The sequence below is a fragment of the Scyliorhinus canicula genome, chromosome 12 (genome assembly GCF_902713615.1).
Source record: "Scyliorhinus canicula chromosome 12, sScyCan1.1, whole genome shotgun sequence".
Lineage (NCBI taxonomy): Eukaryota > Metazoa > Chordata > Chondrichthyes > Carcharhiniformes > Scyliorhinidae > Scyliorhinus > Scyliorhinus canicula.
The window spans coordinates 153,045,994-153,065,860 of NC_052157.1; the positions used below are offsets into that span (position 1 = coordinate 153,045,994).

Below are 19,867 nucleotides of genomic sequence, written 5' to 3' on the forward strand. Positions count from 1 at the left end.
GACCAGAATCAAGGCCAGCCCAACCTCTATCACCGAGCTGCAGGACACGGACGATGCCTGCGTGTGCGCACACTCAGAGGCCGAGCTACAAACCATCGTTGATGCATTCACTGAGGCATACGGGAGAATGGGCCTCAGACTAAACATCTGGAAAACAAAGGTTCTCTATACCAACCGTTCCTGCCACATAAAACTTCCCCCCGACCATCACAATCCATGGTGAGTTGCTGGACACGGATCATTTCCCGTACCTCGGGAACGTCCTCTTGGTGCGAGCAGACATTAACGACGAAATCCAGCAAAGACTCCAATGCGCCAGTGTAGTCTTCGGCCAACTGAGGAACAGAGACCTTAAACCCAACACCAAGCTCAGGGTCTACAGAGCAGCCGTGGTCCCCGCCCTCCTGTGTACATCAGAAACATGGACAATGTCCAGCAGATACCTCAAATCCCTGGAGAAATATCACCAATGCTATTTCCACAACATCCAGCAAATCCACTGGCAGGATAGGCATACCGATACCTCTCCCAGGCCAATGTCCCCAGTATTGAGGCACTGGTCACGCTCGATCAGCTGCGATGGGTGGGCCACATTGCCTGCATGCCCAACACAACTCCCAAAACATGTCTACTCCAAGCTCCGCAATGACAAGCGATCGCTGGGAGGGCAGAGGAAACACTACAAGGGCTCTCAGGAAACCTCCCTAAACAAATGCAACACCTCCACCAACACGTGGGAATCGCTTGCCTTAGAACACACAAACTAACCACCACGGCCGTCACAGGGTGGAGCACGTGGAGGCCAAGCATAAACAGTGGAAGGAGAGCGCGGAATCCAGAGCGTCCCACCCCACCCACCTCATCCAACACCACCTGTGGCAGAGTCTGCGGATCCAGGATTGGACTTCTCAGCCACCATCGAACCCACCTTCCCAGAGCGGACGCAAGCCACCCTCGGCGCTGAGTGACTGCCCAAGAATCCCTGGCACTCGGAGGGACGCCGGAGCCCAGGACGCTGTTGAGCTCCTGGCTGATTACGCACCCCTGGTGCCTGTCGCCCCAGCACTGCTGGAACTGCTGAGTCACGAGCATCAGGATGGGACTGGAGGAGTCCCATTGCCTTCTGTCTGAGCAGATGGCACCGTCACTCCGACGCGGGAGGGCAGCACGATGAGGGTGGTGTCCACAATGGAGACCTTGGTGCAGGAGGCGCGCTCCGTGGCGGGGGGATGTACAGTCCATGGTTCAGCTCATGACTTCCACAGCTGAGGGCATGAGCTCCTGGTGCAAGGCTCCAACTGCATGGTGCAGTCCCTGGTCGAAATCCATTGAGTATGTGTGCTATCGGATGTTGGGGTTTCTGAATCTCACTCCAGTTGCCCCTCTATCCCATTCAGGAGCAAAGGAACCCCTGGAACCCAAACAGAAGGGGATTGATAGGAACAGATTCCCGGGTCCCTCAATCCAGCGAGCGGGGAGGTCCGGAAGTGGATGCTTGAGAATCAGATGCTAATGTTTAAAATAAGATTCCTGGGGTACCGTGGCATGTTTTGTGTTACTCTGTTGATATGGGCAGGAGTTGGAAATCGTGATCTTGCTCGAGACATTCGAGTTTTCCAATTCTCTCCTGATTTTGCGCCTGCTTTGCGAAATCCCGTGCGTGGCTAGTGCGGGCTCAAAATCTCCCCCAATGTAAATTTAACTTGCTGACAGCTCCTCGCCACACCAAAGGCAGCTATGTGCTTTTTGTTGTTAAAAAGTGGAAGTTGGGCGGCATGGTGGCGCAGTGGTTAGCACTGCTGCCTCACGGTACCGATGATCTGGGTTTGATGCCGGCCCCGGAAGTCAAAGTACATTTGGTGTGGTGAAGAACTATGAATCATAGTGAGAGTGTTTATAAACATTGTGGTTTGCATTAAAGCATGGTAATGGAGATACATTCAAGCATGAAGAGAAAGATAGAGCAACAATCCACCGACCGCTGTCTCTGGAGTAATAAAACTGGTAAATCACTGGCGAATGCTGTGTGAAATTGAATGAAAGATTTCGAGCTTGTCGAGGGATTTCAAGCCCTTTGCAGTGTACTGGCCTTTCGAAAAAGCTTGTACCAGCTGCTGCTCTGCACAGTTTTCTCTGAGGCAGCAGATGTTAGGAAAGGGTAAGTGAAAGTGCAGTGCTATTTTCACCCTACTGCCTGGTCTGTTGAATGTAGAACATACAGTGCAGAAGGAGGCTATTCAGCCCATCGAATCTGCACTGACCCACTTGAGCCCTCACTTCCCCCATATCCCCGTAACCCAATAACCCCTCCTATCCTTTTTGGTCACAAAGGGCAATTTATCATGGCCAATCCACCTAACCTGCACACCTTTGGACTGTGGGAGGAAACCGGAGCACCTGGATGAATCCCACACAGACAAGGGGATAACGTGCAGACTCCGCACAGACAGTGACCCAGTGGGGAATCGAACACAGCTGCCCACAAAGCGGTTCTTCAGCTTTCAGGCAGGGGTCTCTGATGGGGTGGGGGGGGGGGGGGGGGGTGTTGGGAGGTCGGATGGGAAACAGGATTTGCATTGTGAGGGGATGGGGGCCTGCTGATGAACTTGAGGGGCACGTCCATTATGCACTGACCCCCTGCCCCATCATGGGGTCCACCATGTCAGGGCCATGCTTGGAAATACCCGCACCAATTCACACCCACGTGAATCCCGGCTGAGAGGCTTGGAGCTTCACGGGGGTGGGGGTGGGGGTGGGTTCCTGGTAATTGAATGTCTGGCGCCGATCCCTTTTTTTGGCCAACGCTCGACTCTCTGCCAGATCTGGAAATTTGCTGCTGGCGGAGGGGCAGTGGAGAATGCACCCCGCTATATTGGAGGTGAAGCCAAAGGCAAATGTCCACATTTACATGGACATTAAAGCTCTATTCTATAAGGTACACAAAGCGTGAAAGAAAGTGAGAGGTAAATAATAGATAAAGGGAATTTATTTTTCTTTTAAAATTCTAAAAAATAAAATAAAGAGATCAAGCTAATCAACACTGGGAGAGAGCCATTCTAAAGAGACGGGGAGAGATAAATGGAGAGATCAAAGGGAAAGAACATATTTAAGGAGATACTGAAGTGTATGAAGGAACTGCTTTCGATCTCAGCAGCAACACTTGGTGGACTCCCAACAAGCACTGTGAACAGATCTGAAATGACAACTGCTGCTAACCTGAGAGGGCACCACAAAGGAGACTTAAAGACCCTGTGTGGTAACAATTACTGGACTTTTATAGATCTTAAAATCTATAAGGTATTGCTGAACAGATGGGGAAGGTTAGTTGTGAAAGAAGTTGAATTAAGATTGTTTGGCACTCTTTTAAAGTACTGGGGCTGTGTGAAGCCATTGCCTTATTTAAGTGTTATTCTATTTGATTTTATTGTCCTTTTTCTATTTCAGAATAAACATTCACTTCACTATAAAATCATCACAAGTAGTTGGGGACATCAGTTCTGCATTTCAAAACCTCTCCTCATCCTCGACAAATTTCAAAATCCCAACGTGTGGTCAGTCAATTCAAATTCCCCTTCTGGGATTTGAACATTTCATCATTTACCCTCAGTCGTGCCCTGAGCAGAGTTAGACATTCTCCCCTTAGAGCAGAAGAATGGGGAAGAATCGCAGAATCACAAAATCGTTGCAGCGTAGAAGGAGGCTATTTGGCCCAACGTGTCTGCACCAGCTCTCTCAGTGAGCAACTCATCTCGTTCCATTCCCCCGCATTCTCCACGTTTTATTAAGACGCGGGGAGTCCGAAGTAATCAAAAAGTAAACAACATTTATTTTACAACATTTATATACAAGAGTACCGGTCGAACCTCACCAGGTACTCTCTCTCTCTCCTGTCGATCGATTCCAGACTGGCCGACCTTTTATACAAGTCTGGGTAAGCTAAGTTACTCCCCTCCTAGCAGAGGGAGCCCGTACTCCTCCAGGAACACGGGAAAAACAATCACTCCCACACTGTATGTCCCATGCTGGTTATTACATTCCTCCCCCCCAAAGACCAAAGACAATGATGAAGAGAAGGTGACAAAGTTATGAAAATCGTTGACAAATCTGGTGTTCTTTGTGAGTTGCTTATTTCAGGCTGGTTGGCGTAGTGTTCACAAAGACCACAAATAGCTTCAGCGTAAACAAAGCTATAAATTTAATAACAATACTAACTTGGATTCGACACGTACTCCGAAAGAATACACAGTTGATTAATAACATCTATATTACACTCAACTACAGCTAATCTCACTACTGGTTTAAACTATGATCTGCTCTCACTTACACTATCTGCACTTCTGACTCTCACTAGCTAACTCCTGCACACACTCGCCCACAAGGCTTAGCATCACTGCCTTATATAGTTGTAACTGAAGCTCCCTCTCCTGGCTACTCTCGACACTTCATTAACCCTTGCTATGCTAACAGTCATGATAATACCATAATGAAGAAGAAGAGGAAACTGGTGCAGCGCTCGGAGTGGTCGGATGACAAAGGCGTTTCGGCTCCGGCAGATCGCCATTGAGCGGAGGAGTAGGATCGGCCAGCATAGATAGCCAATCAAAGTCATTCCATTGGGATGAGGAGTGTGAACCATGACACAGTGTCCAAACCGTCTCCTTTTAAAGATACACTGAAGAAAGATGGCTAGGAACACAGACGGAAAGACCAGGCACTGGTCAGAGGGTACGATACACATACCTGTTCTTTTTTTTAACGCAAAACACCTACAAACCAGTATAAAACCGGAAAGGCTTTATGTAAAGCCTTTTCCAACTTCAATTTGCATCTGGGCAAAACTTCAGGGTTTATTGCAAAATTAAAGTCAGGCTCATTTGCTCATTGTCACTTTGACATGATCAGTGCGTTTGATGTCTCAGATCACAACACACCTTCTCAAATCCACTCCAGTGATAATTGTGAAAGAAAGAACTTCAGGTTTCAGGTAAGAATCCAACAAACAGTTATTTAGAAGCATTTGGAAGAGGTTGCAGTGACAAATGTAATTCAATCTTACCCTGCAACAGGAGGCATTAACAGCAGAAGGTTTGGGCGGCATGGTGGTGTGGTGGTTAGCACTGTCTGGGTTCGATTCCGGCCCCGGGTCACTGTCCGTGTGGAGTTTGCACTTCCTCCTCGTGTCTGCCTGGGTCTCACCCCCACAACCCAAAGATGTGCAGGTTAGGTGGATTGGCCCTTCATTGGGGAAACAAAAAGAATTGGGTACTCTAAATTTTAAAAATCGGCAGAATCTTCATAAAGTTCACGCAGAAAAACTGACCAGAGTGTCTGTCACCACTATCCACCAGGGATTCCAATGGGGGAGAGGACAACGGACAGCTCTGTTGGGTTGGGGGTGGGGTGGGGAGGTGCTTTCAACGACAGGACTGGCAGACCTAATTCCTCGGAGCGAAGGGCCAGGGGGTTCACCTTGCCCCAGGACCCCCAACTCCTGAATTAGCCATCCCATTGGATTCCTCCCCATTTCACGTTGTTAACTCACGGTCCAAGTATGAGCATCTAGGTACAATCAGGAAACCAGAGTCCCCCCTGAAAGTGCCTTCAGCAGTCCCATGCGCAAGGGCATGAGGGCTAGAGGCACCCTCATCGTGAGACAGTTCAGGACGTCCAGGGTTTGGGAAGACATTTGGGTGACCCTTCTGGACATGGCCCCTCCTATGTGCTTGGGCCAACAACTCAATGCAGGATGATGATGATGGCTTGCAGTGAGGAAGGGGCTGTGATGCTCCTCAGAGGTATTGCGAATGTTTGGCTCCTGTCTGGCTGGTGGCAGCTCGCAGACTCCCTCTCTGTGTCTTGGGTCATTTCAGAGCGATGATGCGCCGAGTCAGTCCTCTCCCTTGATGCTGACTTGGGGGACCTGGGGGTTCTGATCCAGGGTTCCGTTACAGGATTCCCTGGCACATTACTGAGTCCTGTCAATGCGAGGGAAACACATGCACTGAGGTGACATAATTGCATAGAGGGGATGGAGGTTGTAAGTCCGAATGCATCCCTAATGTTAGGTGTTCCATTGCTGTCAATCAGTGAAGATCGGGCAGTCTAAAAGTGGTCGAGAAAAGTGAGTTTTAACAAATCGCGAAATCAGAAATATACAAGTATCAGTGTTCCACATTCCGAAGTGCCGTACATCGTCCGTTCCCACATTGTTTGATTGCAATTTCTTAATCTTCCTAACCCCACTGCTTAGTCTAGGTGTCTCCTAGCATTCAAACCTGAGGTTGCTGTCTGCCATGCCCTGCTGCCTGAGATCACCTTGGTGGGTGTCCTCTGGAGGGCTGGGACCTATAAGACCATATGACATAGGCGCAGAATTAGGCCACTTGGCCCATCGAGTCTGTCCAGCCATTCAATCATGGCTGATATTTTCTCATCCCCATTCTCCTGCCTTCTCCCCATAACCCCTGATCTCCTTATTAATCAAGAACCTATCTATCTCTGTCTTAAAGACACTCAGTAAATTGGCCTCTGCAGCCTTTTGCAGCAGAGTTCCACAGATTCACCACCATCTGGCTGAAGAAATTCCTCCTCATCTCTGTTTTAAAGGATCGTCCTTTTAATCTGAGATAGCGCCCTCTGGTTCTAGTTTTTCCTACAAGTGGAAACATTCTCTCCACGTGCACTCTGTCCAGGCCTCGCAGTATCTTGTACATTTCAATAAGATCCCCTCTCATCCTTCTAAACTCCGAGTACAGACCCATAGTCCTCAACCGTTCCTCATACGACAAGTTCTTCATTCCAGGGATCATTCTTGTGAACCTCCTCTGGACCCTTTCCAAGGCCAGCACATCCTTCCTTAGATACGGGGCCCAAAACTGCTCACAATACTCCAAATGGGGTCTGACCAGAGCCTTATACTACCTCAGAAGTCCATCCCTGGTCTTGTATTCTAGCCCTCTTGACATGAATGCTAACATTACATTTGCCTTCTTAACTGATGACTGAACCTGCACATTAACCTTAAGAGAACCTTAATAAGACTCCCAAGTCCCTTTGTGCTTCTGCTTTCTGAAGCATTTCCCCCATTTAGAAAATAGTCTATGCCTAGATTCCTCCTTCCAAAGTGCATAATCTCACACTTTTCCACATTGTATCTTATTTGCCACTTCATTGCCCACTCTCCTAGCTTGTCCAAGTCCTTCTGCAGCCCCTTTGCTTCCTCAATACTACCTGTCCCTCTACAGATCTTTGTATCATCTGCAAACCTAGCAACAGTGCCTTCAGTACCTTCTTCCAGATCATTAATGTATAATGTAAATAGTTGTGGTCCCAGCACAGACCCCTGAGGCACACCACTAGTCACCGACTGGTCATCCTGAAAAAGTCCCCTTTATCCCCACTCTCTACCTTCTGCCAATCAGCCAATCCTCTATCCATGCCAGGATCTTACCCTGAACACCATAAGCTCTTAACTTATTTAACAGTCTCCCATGCGGCACCTTGTCAAAGACCTTCTGGAAATCTAAATAAATCACGTCCACTGGTTCTCCTTTGTTTAACTTGCTTGTTACCTCCTCAAAGAACTCGAACAGATTTGTCAGACATGACCTCCCTTTGACAAAGCCGTGCTGACTCAGTCCTATTTCACCATGCACTTTCAAGTGCTTCGCGATCTCATCTTTAATAACAGACTCTAAAATCTTACCAATGACCGAAGTCAGGCTAACCGGCCTATAATTTCCCGTCCTCTGCCTCCCTCCCTTCTTAAACAGTGGTGTTAAATTAGCTACTTTCCAGTCCTCTGGTACCCTTCCTGCCTCCAGTGATTCCTGAAAGATCATCACTAATGCCTCCACAATTTCCTCAGCTAACTTTTTATAACCCTGGGCTGTAGTCCATCCGCCCAGGTGACTTATCCACCTTCAGACCTTGCAGTTTCCCCAGAACCTTCTCCTTAGTAATGGTCACTGCACTCGCCTCTGCCCCCTGGTTCTCCTGGAGCTCTGGCATCCCTTTGGTGTCTTCCACCATGAAGACTGATGCAAAGTAACTATTCAGTTCGTCTGCCATTTTTTTGTTTCTTATTATTACTTCTCCAGCCGCATTTTCTAGTAGTTATGTCTATTTTTGCCTCTGTCTTACCTTTTATATATTGAAAAAATTTCTTCCTATCTTCCTTTATATTACTAGCTAGCTTGCACTCGTAATTCATCTTCTCTCCCCTTATTGCTTTTTTAGTTGTCCTCTGCTCGCTTTTAAAGGCTTCCCAATCCTTTGGTTTCCCACTAATCCTCGCCACTTTGTATGTTTTTTCCTTAACCTTTATGCTGTCCTTGACATCCCTTGTCAGCCATGGATGCCTTGTCCTCCCCTTAGCATGTTTCCTCCTCCTTGGGCTGAATTTCTGTTGTGCCTCCCTAATAACCCCCAAAAACTCCTGCCACTGTCTTCCCTGCTAGGCTCCTTCTCCAATCAACTCTGGCCAGCTCCTCCCTCATGTCTTTGTAGTTACCCTTATTTCATTGTAATACCCTGTACCATTACATCTGATTGCAGCTTCTCCCTCTCAAACTGCAGGGTAAATTCTATCATATTGTGGTCACTGCTCCCTGAGGGTTCCTTCAAATTAAGTTCCCTAACCAAGTCTGCCTCATTACGCTTCACCAAATCCAGAATTTCTTGTTCCCTAGTAGGTTCTGTCACAAGCTGCTCCAAAAAACCATCTCTTAGACATTCCACAAATTCCATTTCTTGGGATCCATTACCAACCTGATTTTCCCAGTCCAGCTGCATATTGAAGTCCCCGTGATTATTGTAATATTGCCTTTTATACATGCCATTTCTATCTCCTGATTTATTTTCTGCCCCACATCCTGACTACTGGAAGGGGGCCTGTACATAACTCCCATCAGGGTCTTTTTACCTTTGCAATTCCTCAACTGCACCCACAGAGATTCTATGCCTTCTGATCCTATATCGCTCCTTGCTATCGATTTAACTTTTGTCCTTACTAACAATGCAACCCCGCCTCCTTTGCCCATCTGCCTGTCCTTTCGATAGGACATATCCTTGGATATTTAGATCCCAGCCCTGATCCCCTTGCAGCCACGTCTCTGTGATGCCCACAACATGGTACCGGCCAATTTCAATGTGCGCAACAAGCTCATTTACCTTGTTCCGTATACTGCGCGCATTTAGGTGCAACACCCTCAGTCCTGCATTGTCCACCTCCCTTTTCACAGTCTCCTCAGTCGATGTACCCTGTACTGTGGCACTTTTTGATTTTTGACTATGGCTTCTCTGCCTTACACCCTCCCCCCGCCGACTGCTTTTTGTTTCTGGCCCCGTTTTACTTCCCTCCGACTTCCTACATTGGATCCCACCCCCCCTGCCACATTCGTTTAAACCCTCCCCAACAGCACTAGCGAACACCCCCCTGGAGGGCTCCGGCCTGCACCGCGGGACGCGCGCGTGTTGTGGTGTCAACCTGCCCTGCCCGCTGGGCCGTGCGCACTTTGGTATCTGGACATGTGAGTCAGGCGGACTGGACACTCCAGGGTCTCCAGCCCACCTGCAGGTAAATGGTTTCCCTCCCCTCCTCCGCAGTATCCGTATCAGGGCTCCCTCCGTGAAGCTTGGGACTGGCTTCCCTGCTGCCGTCGTCCTGGCTGTAAGGTGAGCAAGTGCTGGGGAACGTTTAAATGCAGCGCCCCCTTGATTGAACTGCTCAGATGACCCCGGCGTAGCCGATTCAGATGACTCTGGACAACTTGACGTTGCTCATCTGAGCTTTTTCTGAACCTCCTGTGTGCGTTGTCTATCGCCGGCCGGATCCCTTTAAGCTGGCCCACAGGGTGGCTGCAACAGAATTGGGGGATGGTTTCCTCCATCTCGGCAGTGAATCCAAGCCAGCCTTCCGTATGAAATTTGCATCTTGGGCCATTGTTTTGATAACATGACAGGGATTTTAACCCCCCCACATGGTTGATAAGCAGCCTCTGTTGGCTGTGTGAGTCGGCTGGATGACAGGTCAGCATAGACACGCAGGGGCACCTTCGATACTTGGCGAAACAGTGCCGAGGTCAGCGTTATATTCCATCCCCCACCTTCCTGATCAGAAGCGTACGTGATGTTCAGCGTCATACACATCCTGTACCAATAACAAATCTGTCAGGTCTTCCCCATCGTTATAGTTTGAATCGTATCCCCATTCCACTTGGCCAAACTGGAAATCTCCCAAGTAAACGGTTGAAAACTGGATTAGGGCATTCTGAGGGATTTATACATGTTGATAACTGTCAGTTTGTCAATGTTGATAGCTGCAGTAGAGGCACTTCTACATTCTGTGACTGGCAGTGTAATATATTTAGTAATCTTGGGCGAGATCCTCCATTTCAGACATTACGTGCTGACGCCGGGACAGAATCGCGGGTGTTCCATGGTCTCGATGGCAGTGCTGGTCTTGATGCCATTTGGGACATGCTTAAAGGCCACACCGGCGCCATGTGGAACTAGAACGATTCCAACGCATGCCGGCGTGTGATTTGCTGGCGTTTGGGAATGGCGCTGGTGAGCCTGGCAAGCTGCAGCAGTGTATAAGCACTCCACTCCCCACACACTCTCATTCATGCCACCCCGGAGAGTGGCATCAAGGTTCGACGATGCAGAGCTCGAGACCCTGCTGGATGCCGTGGGAGAAAAAGCGGGACACCCTGCTCCCCGGGGTGGGAAGGCGGCTGCCACCCGCAGATGCCAACCAGGCCTGGACTCAGGTGGCAGAGGCCATGAGCGCCGTGGGCCCCATCGCCAGGACCTGGGCAGCATCGCTACCGGAGGAGGTATCTGGGACGTATGAGGAGGTGAAAAAATCGATCTTAGGTGCATATGAAATGAAATGAAATGAAAATCGCTTATTGTCACGAGCAGGCTTCAATGAAGTTACTGTGAAAAGCCCCTAGTCGCCACAATCCCGTGCCTGTCCGGGGAGGCTGGTACGGGAATCGAACCGTGCTGCTGGTCTGTCTTGGTCTGCTTTCAAAGCCAGCGATTTAGCTCAGTGAGCTAAACTATATGAACTCCTGCCTGAAGCCGACAGACAAAGGTTCAGAAAATTTTGGAAAGAATTAGGGCAAACATTACATGGAGTTTGAAAGGCTCAGAGTAATTTTGATAGGTGGATAAGGGCTTTAAAAATAGACCAAACGTATGAAGCTCTCAGAGAAATTATACTTTTGGAGGAGATTAAAAATTCAATTCCTGATGCAGTGAGAACTCATTTGGAAGAGGAGAGGGTTAAAACTGCGAGATTAGCAGCAGAAATGGCAGATGATTATGAATTAGTTCATAAATCAAAGCTTGGTTTCCGACTTCAGTTTCAGCCTGTGAGGGATAGAAACTGGGGACAGGAGAAATACTCAAGTGGTAAAGGTAAATGTGATCTGATGGGAGATAATAAGGAGAGTGTACCTCAGATTAAAAAATAAATCCAGGAGGGTGGAAGAGACATGAAAAGTATCAAATGTTTTCACTGTAATCAACTAGGCCATGTAAAGTCACAGTGTTGGTGGTTGAAGAAAAGCACTGGGAAGGCTGATGTGGTAAAATAGGATCAGACAGTGGGGTTTGTTAAAGTGGTAAAGGAAAGCCCAAGTGTAGCGAAGGAGGGGCAAAAGATTGTACAGCTTTTGAAGAGGTGATTGATAAGAAGGTGCCAGATCTCTTTAAATAATTTACTTGTATGGGTAATGTTTACTCATGTGTATCAGGAGCAGCAGGTAAAGAAGTCACAATTTTAAGAGATACGGGAGCTAATCAATCTTTAATGGTGAGAGATGAGGAATGATGTAGTTTGGGAAGAATATTGCCAGAAAAGGTGGTGATATGTGGAATTCAGGGTTAGAGGGGTAGTGTTCCATTATATAAGGTAAGGTTGGAAAGTCCAGTGAAGAGTGGTGAAGTGGTAGTAGGAGTAATAGGGAAACTATCTTGTCCAGGAATACAGTTTATCTTGGGTAATGATATAGCTGGATCGTAGGTGGGAGTGTTGCCTACTGTGGTTGATAAGCCAGTGGCAAATCAGACAATTGAAGTGTTGAAGGACGAATATCCTGGGATTTTTCCGGATTGTGTAGTAACAAGGTCGCAAAGTCACAGGTTAAGACAAGAGGAGAAATCAAAGAGTGAAATGAAGTTGAAGTGCAATTGTCAGAAACGATTTTTGATCAGATGGTTGAAAAAGAACAAGAACAGGTGGAGGATGAGGCGGATATTTTTAGTTCAGGAAAATTGGCGGAGTTACAACAGAAAGATGTAGAAATAAAACTCAGAAAGCATGGAAATGAAATGAAAATGAAAATCACATATTGTCACAAGTAGGCTTCAAATGAAGTTACTGTGAAAAGCCCCTAGTCACCACATTCCGACGCCTGTTCGGGGAGGCTGGTACGAGATATATGGAAGAAGAATCTGAGTGTATACCAGAGTGATATTACCGTAGAAGTGATGTCTTGATGAGAAAATGGAGACCTTTATATATGCACGCGGATGAAAAGTGGGCTGAAGTTTATCAAGTAGTATTGCCGGTAGGGTATAGAAAGGAAGTGTTGTGAGTTGCACATGAGGTACCAGTGGGAGGTCATTTTGGAATAAGGAAAACTCAAGCTAAAATACAAAAACAATTTTCTTGGCCTGGACTACATAAGATGGAGTTAAATTTTGTCAATCATGTCACACATGTCAAGTGATAGGGAAACCTCAAGCAGTGATAAAACCAGCACGCGTAATACCAATTCCAGCATTTGAGGAACCTTTTACAAGAATCCTAGTTGATTGCATAGGACCGCTTCCTAAAACAAAATGTGGGAATCAATATCTTTTGACGATAATGGATGTGTCTACTCGGTTTCCAGAGGCCATCCCAGTACGTAATATTACAGCTAAACGGATTGTGGAGGAGTTACTTAAATTCTTTATGAGATATGGACTACCCACAGAAATATAATCGGATTAATGATCAAATTTTACTTCAAGGTTATTCAAAGAAGTTATGGATAGCTTAGGAATAAAACAATTTAAATCAACTGTGTACCATCCAGAATCGCAGGGAGCATTAGAAAGGTGGCATCAGACATTGAAGACATTGTTGAGGGCTTATTGTCAAGATTATCCAGAGGATCGGGATAATGGAATTCCATTCGTACTGTTTGCAATTAGGGATGCACCAAATGAATCAACCAAATTTAGTGTTTTTGAACTAATTTTTGGTCATGAGGTAAGAGGCCCACTTAAATTGATTAAGGAAAAATTGGTGAGTGAGAAATCGGGAATTACATTATTGGATTACGTGCCAAATTTTAGGGAATGATTAAATAGAGCAGGTGAATTGGCTTGACAATATTTAAAAGACGCACAGCATGTGATGAAACAGGTAGCGGACACGAAATCCAAAGTTCGTAGTTTTGTCTGTGGGGATAAAGTTTTAGTGCTGTTACAAGTGGTAGGTGAGCCTTTAAAAGCTAGGTTTTGTGGACTGTATCTGATTGAAAGGAAATTAAGTGAGGTGAATTATGTGGTAAAAACACCAGATAGAAGGAAGACTCACCGAGTGTGTCATGTGAATATGCTTAAAAGGTACTTTGAAAGGGAAGGAGAGAGTCAACTCAAAGTAACGAACCAAATCCAGATGACTGTGAATTTGACATACCTCAAATTAAATTCGAAAACGAGGATGTTCTTAAAAATTGGGATGAATTGGGCAGCAGGGTAGCATGGTGGTTAGCATAAATGCTTCACAGCTCCAGGGTCCCAGGTTCGATTCCCGGCTGGGTCACTGTCTGTGTGGAGTCTGCACTTCCTCCCCCTGTGTGCGTGGGTTTCCTCCGGGTGCTCCGGTTTCCTCCCACAGTCCAAAGATGTGCGGGTTAGGTGGATTGGCCATGCTAAATTGCCCGTAGTGTCCTAATAAAAGTAAGGTTAAGGGGGGGTTGTTGGGTTACGGGTATAGGGTGGATACGTGGGTTTGAGTAGGGTGATCATGGCTCGGCACAACATTGAGGGCCGAAGGGCCTGTTCTGTGCTGTACTGTTCTATGCTTCTATGCTTCTAATTGTTGAGTTACCTTCCAGAGGAAAAGCGGACTGACCTGAAAGAGTTATTGATATCACGTGGGCAAATTTGTAGAGATAAATTGTGAAGTACTAAAATGGCGAGACATGATGTAGATGTGGGAAATGCTGTACCAATTAAACAACATCCATATAGACTTAACCCTTTATAATTGGCACAGGTTAACAAAGGGATTGAGAGTATGCTTAAAAATGGCATAATTGAAGTGGGTTGCAGCCAATGGAACTCACCCATAGTATTGTTACCTAAACTGGACGGTAACCAATGGTTGTGTGTGGACTATAGAAAGGTTAATGCAGTTACAAGAACGGACTCTTATCCTATCCCACGTTTGGAGGATTGCATTGGAAAAGTGGATCAATCAGCTTTTATTTCCAAACTGGATTAACTTAAAGGTACCTTTATCCGAAAGGGCGAAGGAGATTTCAGCTTTCGTGACTCCAGATGGTATATACCATTTCAAAGTTATGCCATTTGGCATGAAAAATGCCCCAGCCACATTTCAACGGTTAACTAACAGAGTTGTTTTAGGTTACCCAATTGTGCGGTATACATCAGCGATCTGGTAATTTTCAGCCAGACATGGAAAGAACTTTTAAAACATCTGATGGGGTTATTCGATCAACGTCAGGAGGCGGATTTGGTGATAAACCTAGCCAAAAGTGAATTTGGGAAAGCCCATGTCACTTTCCTTGGCTATACAATCGGACAGGGTCGAATGGTCCTATGGGATGTGAAACCAAAAGTTATTGGGGAGTTTCCGAAAAACCTCAGTACAAAGGAAAATAATGCGATTTCTTGGCATGAGTGGATTTGATCAAACATTTGTGCAAAGATTTTGTAGTGTAGTTACTGATGGGCATGCTGAAGAAGCGTAAAAAATTTCAGTGGACAGCGGACTTTCAACAGGCATTTGACTGCCTGAAAGCTGTAATAACCAATGCACTTGTGTTGGAGAATTGCAAGAGACTCTGTGATCAGATTGAACTAAAGTATCTGACTTTAAAGAGAAATGCAGAGGGGAAGAGAAATGGATGGATCGTGCAGAGACCTTCTTGTTCAAAGAGACTGTCAATCAAGAAGGATTTCAGTTGGAGGAAGAAGAACGAATAAAAAATGGACTATATTATTGTACCTTTCATGTGTGTTTTTTTAAAACGAAAAAGTATATTTACTGTACGCATTTCTTAAAGGATAGTGAAAAGTTGAAAAATTAAACCATTTTTCTTGGGGGGAGGTGTCATGCGAGAGTTCAGAAATGAGTGTTTAAGAAATGTACCTTTAAAAAATGTGTGTTTATCAGTGGTTTAAGAGTGTGGGTGGAGCTGGGCTGCCTGTCAGCATTTTACTTTCATTTTAGGCTGTTTGCTGCAAGGTGTGTTTTAATTTCATTTTCAGAGCTGAATATCTACAGTCACAGCTAGACGGGGTATTATACTCTCTGCAATCTAAAAAACTGTAAATCGATCCTATGGTGATTTAAAACTAATAACTGCTCTAAGTAGTGGCCTTAACCTGATGTGCTTCTGTTTAAAGGTTTTTTTAAAAAGTCTTATTAATGTTAAAAGGCAAGCTTAAGGATTACTAAGTGTTGTATTCTTTGGGGGTTGGATTTGAATTAATGGTTGCTAAGATGTTCACTGTATGTTTTAAAAAGCTTAACTTGAGTTCATAGAATAAACGTCGTTTTGCTTTAAAAACTACTTCTCCATTTCTGCTGTACTACACCTGTAGAGTGGGCCGTGTGTTCCCCATACCACAATCTATTAAAAGTTGTGGGTCAGGTGAACTCCATGATACACTTTGGGGTTCTCTAATCCCTGGCCCATAATATTAGGGTTTTATAACCTGAGGCCTCTAACCAAAAGATATCAACGTGTTTCACAGCCTTGGTATCAGGCACCCTCCCAGAGCAGGTTGTGTCTCCCAGGCAGGTTTGTGAATAGACGTCTCAGTTGCTGCAACTTACAGACCTGAGTGGTTTCAATCATTTACCACAGCAGTGGAATTGTTTCTTGCCTTCACTGCGCAGTGGTGAAGATATTACCGACCACGACACTCACCAGTTTCCCATAAAGCACACGGCACCAAAGCACGGAACCCTGTTCAAGTGGGAGCCACAAGAAAGAAAAAAAAAAATCACCATTGAAAACTGGATGTAGAAATAGTCGTGACTAACTAACTCGGCACAAATGCTCGACAACCCACTCATAGGAATGCAGCAATTCACAGATTTGCATGAGACCACAATGCACAGGCAGGCTCTTAGTAACTGGATAAAAGCAAATTATTGCGGATGCTGGAATCTGAAACCAAAGGGAAAATGCTGGCAAGTCTCAGCAGGTCTGGCAGCATCTGTAGGGAGAGAAAAGAGCCAATGTTTCGAGTCCAGATGACCCTTTGTCATAGCTCTTAGCAACGCTGGCAGGGATGGTGCAGGAGGGAGGGTTTTGGTTTCATAGAACATAGAACAGTACAGCACAGAACAGGCCCTTTGGCCCTCGATGTTGTGCCGAGCAATGATCACCCTACTTAAACCCACGTAACCCGTATACCCGTAACCCAACAATCCCCCCATTAACCTTACACTACGGGCAATTTAGCATGGCCAATCCACCTAACCCGCACACCTTTGGACTGTGGGAGGAAACCGGAGTACCCGGAGGAAACCCACGCACACACGGGGAGGACGTGCAGACTCCACGCAGCCAGTGACCCAGCCGGGAATCGAACCTGGGACCCTGGAGCTGTGAAGCATTGATGCTATCCACCATGCTACCGTGAGGCCCCTCCTGGATAATTGGGGCCCATTCTGGGGTAGGTGGGACCTCTACAAACAGGATGGTCTTCACCTGAACCAGAGGGGTACCAATATCCTGGGGGGGAGATTTGCTAGTGCTCTTCGGGGGGGTTTAAACTAATTCAGCAGGGGGATGGGAACCTAAATTGTAGTCCCAGTGTACAGGATGTTGAGAGTAGTGAGGTTAGGGATAGGGTTAAAAGTTCGAAAGAGGGCACCGGCAAGCAGGACGCTGGTTTGAAGTGTGTCTACTTCAACGCCAGGAGCATCCGGAATAAGGTGGGTGAGCTTGCAGCATGGGTTGGTGCCTGGGATCTCGATGTTGTGGCGATTTCGGAGACATGGGTAGAGCAGGGACAGGAATGGTTGTTGCAGGTTCCAGGATTTAGATGTTTCTGTAAGAACAGAGAAGATGGTAAATGAGGGGGGGGTGTGGCATTGTTAATCAAGGAAAGTATTACGGCGGTAGAAAAGACGCTTGAGGACTCGTCTACTGAGGTAGTATGGGCCGAGTTTAGGAACAGTAGAGGAGAGGTCACCCTGTTGGGAGTTGTCTATAGACCTCCGAATAGTTCCAGAGATGTAGAGGAAAGGATTGCAAAGATGATTCTCGACAGGAGCGAGAGTAACAGGGTAGTTGTTATGGGGGACTTTAACTTTCCAAATATCGACTGGAAATACTATAGTTTGAGTACTATAGATGGGTCAGTTTTTGTGCAGTGTGTGCAGGAGGGTTTTCTGACACAGTATGTAGACAGGCCAACAAGGGGCGAGGCCACATTGGATTTGGTACTGGGTAATGAACCCGGCCAGGTGTTAGATTTAGATGTAGGTGAGCACTTTGGTGATAGTGATCACAACTCGGTTATGTTTACTTTAGCAATGGGCAGGGATAGGTATATACCGCAAGGCAAGAATTATAGCTGGGGGAAAGGCAATTATGATGCTATTTGGCAAGATTTAGGATGTATAGGATGGGGAAGGAAACTGCAGGGGATGGGTACAATCGAAATGTGGAGCTTTTTCAAGGAACAGCTACTGCGTGTCCTTGACAAGTATGTACCTGTCAGGCAGGGAGGAAGTTGTCGAGCAAGGGAACCGTGGTTTACTAAGGAAGTTGAAGCACTTGTCAAGAGGAAGAAGAAGGCTTATGTTAGGATGAGACATGAAGGCTCAGTTAGGGCACTTGAGAGTTACAAGTTAGCCAGGAAGGACCTAAAGGGAGAGTTAAAAAGAGCGAGGAGAGGACACGAAAAGTCGTTGGCGGATAGGATCAAGGAAAACCCTAAGGCTTTCTATAGGTATATCAGGAACAAAAGAATTACTAGAGTAAGATTAGGGCCAATCAAGGATAGTAGTGGAAAGTTGTGTGTGGAATCAGAGGAGATAGGGGAAGCGTTAAATGGATATTTTTCGTTAGTGTTTACACTGGAGAAAGACAATGTTGTCGAGGAGAACACTCCAGTTCAGTCGACCAGGCTAGATGGAATTGAGGTTCAAAAGGAGGAGGTGTTAGCAATTTTGGAAAATGTCAAAATAGATAAGTCCCCTGGGCCAGATGGGATTTATCCTAGGATTCTCTGGGAAGCCAGGGAGGAGATTGCAGAGCCTTTGTCCTTGATCTTTATGTCGTCTTTGTCGACAGGAATAGTGCCGGAAGACTGGAGGATAGCAAATGTTGTCCCCTTGTTCAAGAAGGGGAGTAGAGACAACCCTGGTATTTATAGACCTGTGAGCCTTACTTCGGTTGTGGGTAAAATGTTGGAAAAGGTTATAAGAGATAGGGTTTATAATCATCTTGAAAAGAACAAGTTGATTAGCGATAGTCAACACGATTTTGTGAAGGGTAGGTCATGCCTCACAAACCTTATTGAGTTTTTTGAGAAGGTGACCAAACAGGTGGATCAGGGTAAAGCTATTGATGTGGTGTTTATGGATTTCAGTAAGGCGTTTGATAAGGTTCCCCACGGTAGGCTATTGCAGAAAATAAGGAAGTATGGAATTGAAGGTGATTTAGCGGTTTGGATCAGTAATTGGCTAGCTGAAAGAAGACAGAAGGTGGTGGTTGATGGCAAATGTTCATCCTGGAGTTCAGTTACCAGTAGTGTACCGCAAGGATCTGTTTTGGGGCCACTGCTGTTTGTCATTTTTATAAATGACCTGGAAGAGGGTGTAGAAGGATGGGTTAGTAAATTTGCAGATGACACGAAGGTCGGTGGAGTTGTGGATAGTGCTGAAGGATGTTATAGGATACAGAGGGACATAGATAAGCTGCAGAGCTGGGCTGAGAGGTTGCAGATGGAGTTTAATGCGGAAAAGTGTGAGGTGGTTCACTTTGGAAGGAGTAAGAAGAATGCAGAGTACTGGGCTAATGGCAAGATTCTTGGTAGTGTAGATGAACAGAGAGATCTCGGCATCCAGGTACATAAATCCCTGAAAGTTGCCACCCAGGTTAATAGGGCTGTTAAGAAGGCATATGGTGTGCTAGCCTTTATAAGCAGGGGGATTGAGTTTCAGAACCACAAGGTCATGCTGCAGCTGTACATAACTCTGGTGCGGCCGTACCTGGAGTACTGTGTGCAGTTCTGGTCACCACATTATAGGAAGGATGTGGAAGCTTTGGAAAGGGTTCAGAGGAGATTTACTAGGATGTTGCCTGGTATGGAGGGAAGGCCTTACGAGGAAAGGCTCAGGGAATTGAGGTTGTTTTCGTTAGAGAGGAGAAGGCTGAGAGGTGACTTAATAGAGACATATAAGATAGTCAGAGGGTTAGATAGGGTGGACAGTGAGAGTCTTTTTCCTCGGATGGTGATGACGAACACGAGGGGACATAGCTTTAAATTGAGGGGTGATAGATATAGGACAGATATCAGAGGCAGTTTCTTTTCTCAGAGAGTAGTAGGGGTGTGGAACGCCCTGCCTGCAACAGTAGGAGACTCGCCA

General features: G+C 46.2%; 1 protein-coding gene across 1 annotated transcript in view; it reads left to right on the forward strand.

Moving 5' to 3' along the window:
* The first annotated feature begins 4,893 nt into the window (after positions 1–4,893).
* Positions 4,894–19,867, forward strand: part of LOC119975226 (multidrug and toxin extrusion protein 1-like) — a 75,241-nt gene continuing 60,267 nt past the window's right edge. The window contains exon 1 of the mRNA XM_038814857.1: positions 4,894–4,984. The gene's annotated coding sequence lies outside the window, so the exon portion shown is untranslated. The remainder of the gene's footprint in view (positions 4,985–19,867) is intronic.